The sequence below is a fragment of the Lathyrus oleraceus genome, chromosome 4 (assembly GCF_024323335.1).
Source record: "Lathyrus oleraceus cultivar Zhongwan6 chromosome 4, CAAS_Psat_ZW6_1.0, whole genome shotgun sequence".
NCBI lineage: Eukaryota > Viridiplantae > Streptophyta > Magnoliopsida > Fabales > Fabaceae > Lathyrus > Lathyrus oleraceus.
In genome coordinates this window covers 249,752,390-249,763,232 of record NC_066582.1, presented here as the reverse complement: position 1 = coordinate 249,763,232, position 10,843 = coordinate 249,752,390, and the positions used below count along the sequence as shown (strand labels likewise).

The 10,843-nt window shown below is 41.1% G+C and overlaps 1 non-coding gene across 1 annotated transcript; it reads right to left on the bottom strand.

The window, feature by feature from the left end:
- Positions 1–414: 414 nt before the first annotated feature.
- Positions 415–521, bottom strand: LOC127077956 (small nucleolar RNA R71). The gene has a single exon (XR_007787714.1). It is a non-coding gene; the product is annotated as a small nucleolar RNA R71 (small nucleolar RNA).
- Between the last annotated feature and the right edge of the window lie 10,322 nt (positions 522–10,843).

Below are 10,843 nucleotides of genomic sequence, written 5' to 3'. Positions count from 1 at the left end.
GATCTCAAAAATCTTCTTCCTTCGCCGATACCCGAGATGGCAGAACCAGCTCGTGCTCTTCGAGATTACGCCGCTCCATCGTAAGATGAGCCGCATTCGAGTATTGCTCCACCCGCAATCGAAGCAAACAACTTCGAACTTAAACCTTCACTGTTGCAGGCAGTGCAACAGAACCAATTCTCTGGAAATCCTACCGAGGATCCAAACCTTCATTTATCCGTATTTGTCCAATACGCTGATACTGTTAAAGCTAACAGTGTCACTTCAGAGGCAATTCGACTTCGTCTTTTTCCTTTCTCGTTAAGAGATAGCGCTAGAAGATGGCTCCAGTCTCTTCCTTCCAACTCAGTCACCACATGGAACGAGTTAAAGAAAGTCTTTCTTGCCCGATATTTTCCGCCGAGCAAAACAGCGATGTTAAGAGCCCAGATAAATGGATTTAAACAGAAAGATAACGAGTCTCTTTTCGAAGCATGGGAAAGATACAAAGACATGATGAGACTTTGTCCACACCATGGTTTAGAGGTCTGGTTAGTAATTCATACCTTCTATAATGGTCTCTTGTACAACACAAGGTTAACAATAGACGCCGCCGCAGGTGGTGCACTAATGAACAAACCTTATGCTGATGCTTACCAACTTATCGAAAGCATGGCCCAAAACCACTATCAGTGGGGAAGCGAACGAACAATGGTAGAAAAACCTCAAACTAAAACTGGCATGTACGAGATAAGTAACCTTGATCATGTTAACGCAAAAGTGGATGCTCTGGTCCAGAAAATTGAAAGTTTAAATGTATCACCTCCAGCCACCGTGGTTGCCATAACTCAGAATTGCAAAGTCTGTGGAATCCAAGGTCACACTCCTGCAGATTGTCAACTCCTAACAGGAATCCAAGCAGAGCAAGTAAACTATGCTCAAGGAAGCCCCTACTCGCATACCTATAACTCAAATTGGAAGAATCACCCAAATTTTTCATATAAGAGTAATAATGCCTTATACTCGCCTAGACAAGCTCCAAATCAAGCCCCAGCTATACCCCCGGGATATCAAAAGCCGATCCCATCTACACCTAACAATAACGCCCCTAGGAAATCCAACTTGGAAATCATGATGGAAAACTTTATAGCTTCTCAACAGCAAACCAATAAAGATTTCTTAAACCAGAATGTACACACTGGCGAACAAATTAAACAACTAGCAAGTAAAGTAGATGCCCTGGCTACCCATAACAAAATGCTGGAAACGCAAATATCACAAGTAGCTCAACAACAAGCGCCTACTGCTGCCCCAACTGGTACATTTCCTGGACAGCCCCAACCTAACCCGAGAAGCCACACTCATGCAATCATACTAAGAAGTGGAACGGAAGTGGAAGGACCGTCTGACCCAAGGATAGAAAACCAAAACTCTAAAAAGTCAACTGAGGAAGAAAATAAAACTAAGGAAAAGGAAGAGAGTAATAAGGAAACCGTAGAAAAGAAGGAACCTTATGTACCTCCACCACCTTATAAACCACCTATCCCTTACCCTCAAAGGCTTATTAAAACCAAAGATGCGGGTCAATTTAAAAAATTTGTTGACCTACTAAAACAATTAAACGTCACAATTCTGTTTACAGAAGCTATTACGCAGATGCCCTCATATGCCAAGTTCTTAAAATAAATTCTTTCTAATAAAAGGAAACTTGAAGATAGCGAAACCGTTACACTCACTGCTGAATGTAGCGCTATAATCCAGAATATGCCTCCTAAACTCAAAGACCCGGGTAGTTTCTCTATACCATGTCACATAAGAAAATTTGTCATCGACAAAGCCTTATGCGATTTAGAAGTCGGTATTAGTGTTATGCCTTTATCCATATGCAAGAAACTGGAAATGGGAGAATTAAGACCAACCAAAATGTCTGTGCAACTAGCAGATCGTTCCGTTAGATATCCTGTAGGAATTCTTGAAAACGTTCCCGTGCGCATAGGTCAATTCTATATTCCAACTGATTTTATAATTATGGACATTAGAGAAGATGAAGTTACACCCATTATACTGGGAAGACCGTTCTTTGCAACTGCCGGTGCGATCATAGACGTAAAACGAGGACGACTCACTTTCGAAGTAGGAGAAGAGAAAATTGAGTTCATTCTTTCCCAATTTTTGAAAGCACCTGCAATAGAAGATACATGTTACTTCATGGATATCATCGATGAATGCATAAAAGAAACAGAGTTAGAAAAAGACAAATCATCTGACTATCTTGTAGAAGACAAACTTAACCAATGTTTAGCAATAACACCGGACCCTACGCAATGCCTTAAGAAACCAACCCTAGACCTGAAAACACTTCCCAAAAATCTGAGATATGAATTCCTAGACTTAGAACTTGAACGACCAGTGATAGTTAATGCAAACTTAGGAAGACTCGAAACAGAAAAACTCCTGCATATCTTAAGAAAATATCCAACCGCACTAGGATACAACATCACCGATCTTAAAGGAATAAGTCCTTCTATTTGTATGCACCGCATCATGCTAGAAGAAGACTGTAAAACTTCTAGGGAACACCAGAGGAGACTAAACCCGATCCTGAGTGAGGTAGTGAAGAAGGAAATAACCAAGTTATTAGAGCCAGGTATCATATATCCTATATCTGATAGCAAATGGGTTAGTCCTGTACACGTAGTACCAAAGAAAGGAGGTATAACAGTTATTGAAAATGAAAAAGGAGAAACTATAACCAAACGAATCGAATCGGGATGGAGAATGTGCATTGACTATAGGAAACTAAACAAAGCAACCCGAAAAGATCATTTCCCTTTACCATTCATTGACCAGATGTTAGAACGATTAGCAAAACATTCTCATTTCTGCTATCTAGACGGTTACTCAGGCTTCTTTCAAATACCAATTCATCCTGATGACCAAGAAAAGACAACGTTCACGTGTCCTTTTGGTACCTTCGCTTATAGACGAATGCCGTTTGGCTTGTGTAATGCTCCTGCAACCTTCCATAGGTGCATGATGGCAATATTCGCCGATTTTCTCGAAAACATCATGGAAGTATTTATGGATGACTTTTCCGTATGCGGACAAAGCTTTGAAGAATGCCTTGAAAACCTAGAAAGAGTTCTAGAGCGATGTGTAAAAGTAAACCTAGTACTTAATTGGGAAAAATGCCACTTTATGGTACAAGAAGGAATTATTTTAGGACACATCATCTCGAACAGAGGAATTGAAGTAGACAAAGCCAAAATAGAGGTAATCGAAAACCTTCAACCCCCGAAAACTGTGAGAGAAGTATGAAGCTTCTTAGGACATGCCGGTTTTTACCGACGATTCATTAAAGACTTCTCTAAAATAACTAAACCTTTAACCAGGCTATTGATGAAGGATGCTGAATTCATATTCGACAATAAATGTTTAGAAGCATTTCAAACGCTTAAACAAGCATTGATCTCCGCACCCATAATGCAGACACCAGATTGGAATGAACCATTCGAAATAATGTGTGATGCCAGTGATTACGCTGTAGGTGCTGTTTTAGGACAACGAAAGGATAAAAAGCTTCACGTTATATATTACGCAAGTAGAACTCTAGATGAAGCACAAATGAATTACGCCATGACCGAGAAAGAACTTCTAGCAGTAGTATTTGCGCTAGATAAATTTCGTTCTTACTTGGTCGTGTAACACCTCAAAATTTGCCCTCCTCTCTTGGGACTAGCTTAACATATTGCATTGCATTTTTTAGGTCATTAGGCATTGCATATTGCATATCATGTGGTTACATTGTGCAAATCATCCTCCTAAGTCTTGGTCAGAAGATGAAGAGGTTGAGATTCTAGCCTGAGGGTTTATGGATTGATCATTAATCATCTGAGGATGTGTAGTACAAATTAGGGTTTCATGGTTTCTCAAGGGAGATTGATCTTCATCTTGGTGGAAGTGATACATCATCATCATCATGGTCTTGATATCATCCAAGAGATTGATCAGATACCTTGGGATTAGGGTTTTGACCTCTGGTCAACCCTAATCAGTTGAATCAGTTGCATTGGGCCAATCAGGGCATGGCAAGGAGATGGGGTCTACAATGGATATGGGGATCATCATGTGATTATATTGAGCTTATGGAAGCTAGGGTATCATCATTGAGCCATTTCATCAGAAAATTGAGGCTCAACTTGATCAGTGCATTGCCAAATTCATCTATCAGTTGAAAAAGTCAACTGTGCTTGATTTTATGGATTTGGAGGTGGGAGAGAGTTGGACACTTCATTCATGTTGAAACAAGTTTCATTTGACATTTCATACATCAAGAATGAAGAAAATAAAGTCAGACAAAAAGTTGCCAAAAATGGAAAGTGACTTGTAATGGAAGTTTCCAAAAATGGAAAGTTTTTCACCACAAAATTACATGTTCAAAAATGCTTCAAATGAAATTTTGTACAACATGAAAGTTGAAGATCTTGCTCTCACCTTTCCAAAAAGTCCAAGAACATGAATTTCCCATGTATGGTTGATAAGTTATGGTCCAATCATTTTCCAAAAATGCCTAAAATCAAAGTGGCATAACTTTCACATGGAATGGCCAAAATGGATGATCTTTCTTTGAGCAAACCCCATTTCACATGTACTTTCATGATGCATAATCAAAATTCATCAAAAATGGTCAAGGCAAAAAGTCATTTTTTAAGTGAATTCTTTTGAATTTTTGGTGTGAGATAGTGAAATTGAGAAATACAAGGCCAATGCACATGAAACCACTTCCAACACACTCCAAATGCCAAATATGACTTGTGTGAACTGTCATTTTACTGTTACATTGCCAATTTGAAAAGGTCATTTTTGGACTTTCACTTAAAACCACATTAACACTAATTCACTTGGATTTTGATAATTGTGATTAACAAAGTGGATTAAGGAGTGAGTATAAGTTGCTAATCATAACAGAATTGGTAATCACAATCACATTCTCCAAGATTGAAACAAACTTTTTCATCAAAACCTCTCAAATTCTCTCAAAACTTCATCACTTTTTTTCACATTTTTGCATCAATTCTTCATCATTTTGGTTGATTCTTCGTGGATCCATGCTCTACAAGTGATTGTGAGTAACTGTTTTGCAAAATTCGTGGCCAAATCTTCAAGAATTGCAACTGTTGGAAGCTTGCTCATCAATGGAGTTTTGAAGATTCTTGCAATTGGTGCTGTTTCGAGCTAGCCTAATCACTCCATTCAACTTCCTCATACTTAAGCATCATCTGTTTCACCTTTTCGAGCTTGGAAACACGAGCATCAAGGTCTGCCATCTCCATAAGGTGATTTTTCGAATTCTCTCATTGTGTGAATTATTATATGGCTTTTGAAGATCATTCAATGTAGATCAACATGCTGCTTGTAGTTTGTGATTTGGTTAAGTGTAGTGAGAGAAATCTGAGTTTGAAGTTTGGATGTGTTTTCTTTTTTCGTTCGATTTGCTTTGTGTGTTGAGAATTAGGAGAAACAAGTTACATATTCGTGATGTGCTAGTTGAGACGGTTCTTTTGATATAGAGTTTGTAGATTTTGGTTGAGATTTGATGTTCATCATTTTCTGGAATTTCTGGAAGTGTTCTTGTTCAAGAACACTATGAAACACGCGTTTGATCTTCCAATTTCGTGGCCTTGTTTGAACTTCTGTTTCCCGCTACCTCCAGCCTCTCACAGCGTGCCAACGCATTAATGATACGACGCCGTTTTGGTCAGGCGTTTAAATATTACAAAAATGCCATTATTCCAATTATTTTCATTATTTCATTTTCTTTTTTCATTTCAATTTCATTTTTGATTACATGATCTTTAGAAATTCATAACTAACTCATTTTTTATCCAAAATTTGTGAGGTTTTTTTCACCATGCTCCTTATGATGTGTAGATTTTAATGGTGATTTTTGTGATTTTTGTGCACATGTGGAAAATTAAAAATGCCTAGGGTTTGATTGGATGTATGCAATTTGTACATGTCTTGCCTTTTCACTCATGAAATGATGATGTTTCCAAATAAATTCATGAAATTTTTTGTGCTTATTCTGGACTCTTGGATGGTGATTTTGATATGTGGTTTGCAATTTTTGGATCCCTGGATGTTGAGATATGAATTTTTGAATAGAGGTGTGACAATTTGTGTCACACCAAGCTTGATGAATTTCATGATTTTATTTGCCTTGCCTAGGGATGTTGGATTGAGCTAATTTTTTGCATGAATGAACATATGTATGTTGAGATGACATGTGAATTTTTCTGGATTTATTGATGGCATTTCCTATTTGATTGGAATTTTTCCCTCTGTTTGGTCATTTTGTTGATTGTTTGTGACACATGTTACCATTTGATTTGTGAAATTCTGGTCATTGGTTGTATGCGTGTGAAATTTGGTATGAGCATTCTAGACACATTATAGGTCATTTTGGCTTTGCTCCCATTCATTTATCTTGTTGTGTCACTGTTTTATGATTTATGGAAGTTGATACTTGTTTGGATACCATGTGTTGGCTTGCTTGAACTTGTCTGAACTTCTTGATTTTCATTGACCTACTTACTTTTGTCCAATTGAGCTGAAATTTGACATGCTATCCATTGAATGTGTTCCGTTTAGACTTGAATTTTTGTGGAATTAATTGAATTGTTTTGGTATGCTTTTGATTGAGATCTTTCTGTTTGGTCTTTTGAAGTTGCAAATTGCATGTTTGATGCTATTTTGTGCATGAAATGATAATGGTGATGGATATGAGCATGGGACCAATTGCATTTGTCTCTAAATTGATTAATTGTGATTTTGGATAAGTTTCACTTGCTGTTTTGATTTTTTCATCTCCTTTGGACCCTAGGCTTGGCCTAGTGGTCTTGTTTCTCATGTTTGGTTTGGATTTTCAGGTTGAGATGCAAAGGCCTTAAGGAGGAAAATGCAAGTTGATTAAATTGAGTTTGGTTGCTTGTTGTAAACTAACATTGTATGTTTTGTAGGATGCTTGACTCAATTGAGTTGATTGTGCTTTGCACATTGCATTGATTGACTGTACAGATTAACTGTTTGACTTTTGCTGTTTAATGTTGGTTTGTCTGGTATACTGACTGTACTTGATCGATTCCAGGTACCATAGTCGCTTTAGTTCTTTAAGAACTTGCTGTGCTGCTGCTGGGTTGTATAAACCAATTGAGGTAGACTCTCTTGTCTCCATGTAGTCTGTAAGACCTGGCCTGTTACTTGGCCAGGCAACTGTCTGAAGTCCTCCTTAAGAGGCGATGTTTGTGATTGTTTAACTTTTTCCCTAAGCAGGTAAAGACCTCTATGAGGCAATTGGCGGATAAGAGAGATATGCAATCTATCTCCCGCTATTCCGTTGAGTCGTCCCTCTGCTCACACCACTGTGTTGATGCATTGGGACATTAACCCAAGATCTTGTGCTGTTGCACAATCGAGTTAGAGTCTTGAGCGTAGAAGGGTCCCTCCTTTCTGGACCCACGCTCCTTTGTCTGAAGCTCTCCCTGGCCAGGGATAAGAGCTGTGAAGTCTAATCTTCATTCACCTTTCATCTGCTTCACCCTGACTCTCAATGTCAGGGTTAAGAGCGAACACTACCCTGTACAGTTGACTTGCCTCGGCAGTCCACCCTTGTTTGAGCCTCACTTGACTGGATATAGTGTGTGCTATGTGAAATGTTTGTTTTATTTTGATTGATGCTTGCATGCTTGTTTTTCCTGGTTAGGATTAGCTTACTGTTGTGCAAGTAGATAGAAACCATAACCTAGGGCAATGATGCATGATAACACTAGGCTCGAGTACAACTCCCTAGTAGTGTGTCTCCCCTTGGTTTCTGGCTAGAATTTCTTTTCCGTTCAGGGGAACTACGTCGCCCTGATCCTCATACCAGATGAAGTACGTAGGCAGGAGACCGTGCGAGGTCTCTCCGGGCACTTTTCTTTCTTTTGTATGTGTGCTTGACAGTTATAGGCTCGAGTTCCCGACTCCCTATTAACTTGTTGGTTGTTGTGTGCTTGGAAGCTGATGTAAGTCCATCGAGTGGCATTCGGGTTTCAGTGTGTGTTTGTTTGGTTCGGAAGCCGATGTAAGTCCAGCGATTGGCGTTCGGGTTCCAGGTTTTCCCGGGTTGGTGTGTGTCCTGTTTGGCATGCGTAAGCCGAACTACGGCAGCTCTGATTCTCGTTCCAGACGAGATACGTAGGCATAGGATGCGATGTCCTAGCGAGCCCTCTTCCTCTTTACCCCACCTGTGTGGTCTTTAGTGTGTGTGTGTGATGTTTGTTTTAGCAACCTTTTTCTTTCTTTTAGAGCGTGGATCCCGTCGAGTACGACGAACGTGAGGGGTGCTAATACCTTCCCCTTGCGTAACCGACTCCCGATCCCATTCTCTTTGGTCGCGAGACCATGCTTTTCCCAGGTTTACTTCGAGCGTTTCCTTTCCCTCTTTTGGGATAAATAACGCACGGTGGCAGCTCTGTGTTGTTTTGCTTCAGCCCGCCGGTTGTTTTTCGCGGATGCGACAGCTGGCGACTCTGCTGGGGAACAAACGATGTTGACCTGTGCTGGTCCATCTTCCCTAAGCGAGTCTCTCCTAGTGTTCTAGGATAGTTTAGGTTGCTTGTGCTGTTATTTATTGCATTTATTATTCTAACCAGTGTATATATTTGCATAAATATTTGCATGCATCATACTATCATGTTGCCGTCCTCTGTACAGGTGGTTCCTCTATTTGGGGTGGGTGTTCTGAGTGGGGCTAAAACCCAGGCCCGAGTATACACCTAGGATTAGTGTGGTCTCGCGTTCCTCATTTGCTTTATCAGCATATTGTTGCAACGTGACATACCACAAGCCAGACGAGGTTCATTTGATAGTGTCCTTCCTTTGTGGAGTATCCACTTTGGTTGTGTCACTTCACCTGAACTATTGACTCTGGTGACCGATCATTTCCCGGATCTTTGGTTTAGACGATCTCAGGAGAGCTACAATGGCACACCCGAAAGGGCAAACCCATTGAGTATCTTTGCCCGATTGTCGAGACTATTATCCGCCTTAGGATGACCTGATTAGAATTTACCTGTGAGGGGAGGGTGGTTCTTACAGATGCATGTTCAGATGGTGACTTTGGTGGTGTCTATTGGTTCCGTTGATCAGAGTCATATTTATAAGTCGGATTTATGGCCGTTTATTTCTGAGACGCCGAAATGCTGTCCGAGTTGGTTATCAGTAGGGATCCGTTTATTTCAGGATTCCCCGGGCCGATTCAGAGGATTGTGGGTATCTGCTCAGAGATTGTTTGGTGATGATGATGATGTATCTGTCTTCCGTTTATTTCGGAACCCTTGAGTTGGATTTGTGGTTACATTTTCCTTCAGATGGTTGTGATCGGTTCAGAGATCAGGGTTGTGATTCAGAGCAACAGTCGATCAGATGACTTGGAGGATGGCAATGCAGTGCATTCATACATCTGCATCATTCCCGTTTTGCATTCATCTGCACCTAAACTATGTCTAGCCATATGGGGAGTATTATTGATTGAGAATCTGGTTGAGAGACATCTTGAAATTCAGAATGTGGATGTCAAAATATTATCTGTCTCGATGAAACCAGGATCAAAAGACAGGAGCTTCCTCATATGGATAGACGTTGCATTCATGCATATTAACCTGTTTGCTGTTTTGTAGGTGTCGGGTTCTGACGTGCTTGATTGTTTCAGGAATCATTGCCTCGCGCTCGTAGAGTTGTACCTTTGCACTCAACCCATCCTCACAGATACTTCACGCGCCGTAATACTCCCATACTGATGGATCTCCCAAACACAGATATCCTCGAGCTGAAGGACAAGATGACTGAGCTGATCAACATCATGCAGGGTTTTGCAGTTGGTCAGAAGGCTCTGGCTGATAAGGTCGAGAAGCTCGAGCGAGCTTCAGCTGCTAACAGTGTTGTTAACCTGGATGGTGTCTCCAACCAGGGGCTGGGTGGATCCAGAGACGGTGAAAAAAGAGCAACCGTAGGTATGGTGAACAACAATGCTGGTGGATTTGGTGCTGCTACTGGTGGTGGGCCCGGTCTGGGGCATAATCTGAAGGATAGTCTGTTCCCGCCTTTCTTTGGGGTTGATGATGACAGAGAGGAAGACAGAGAGGCTGATCAGTTCTCTATGCATAACGAACCGTTCGGTCAGTACGGTGCCCAACCACCAAACTAGGAAATCCAATTGCTGGCTGAGAAGATCAGAGCTCTTGAAAGTTATGCCACTCCCGGCGTGGTAAATATGTCAAACATGGGGCTGGTTGAGGGGGTTGTGATCCCACAGAAGTTCAAGGCGCCCGCATTTGATAAGTATAATGGGAGTTCCTGCCCGGAGACTCACCTTCAAGCCTTTATCCGCAAGATCTATGCATACACAACAGATCAGAAGCTCTGGATGTACTTCTTCCAAGACAGTCTGTCTGGAGGATCCTTGGAGTGGTACACCAAGCTTAAGTCGTCTGATATCAAGAGCTGGCAGGATCTTGGTGACGCTTTCTTTAAACAGTATCAGTTCAATGCTGATATGGCTCCGAGTCGTACCCAGCTGCAGGGTATGTCTCAGAAGAATAACGAGGGGTTTAAAGAATACGCTCAGAGGTGGAGGGAGTTGGCTGCCAGAGTTCAACCTCCACTGGTGGACAGAGAGATGTCTGATCTCTTCATGGGTACCCTGCAGGGGGTTTTTGCTGAAAGGATGGTGGGTTGTCCCGTCACTAGCTTTGCAGACATTGTGGTGGCTAGGGAAAGAATTGAGAGCTGGCTGAAGCTCGGGAAAATCCAGGGTGGTAATGCT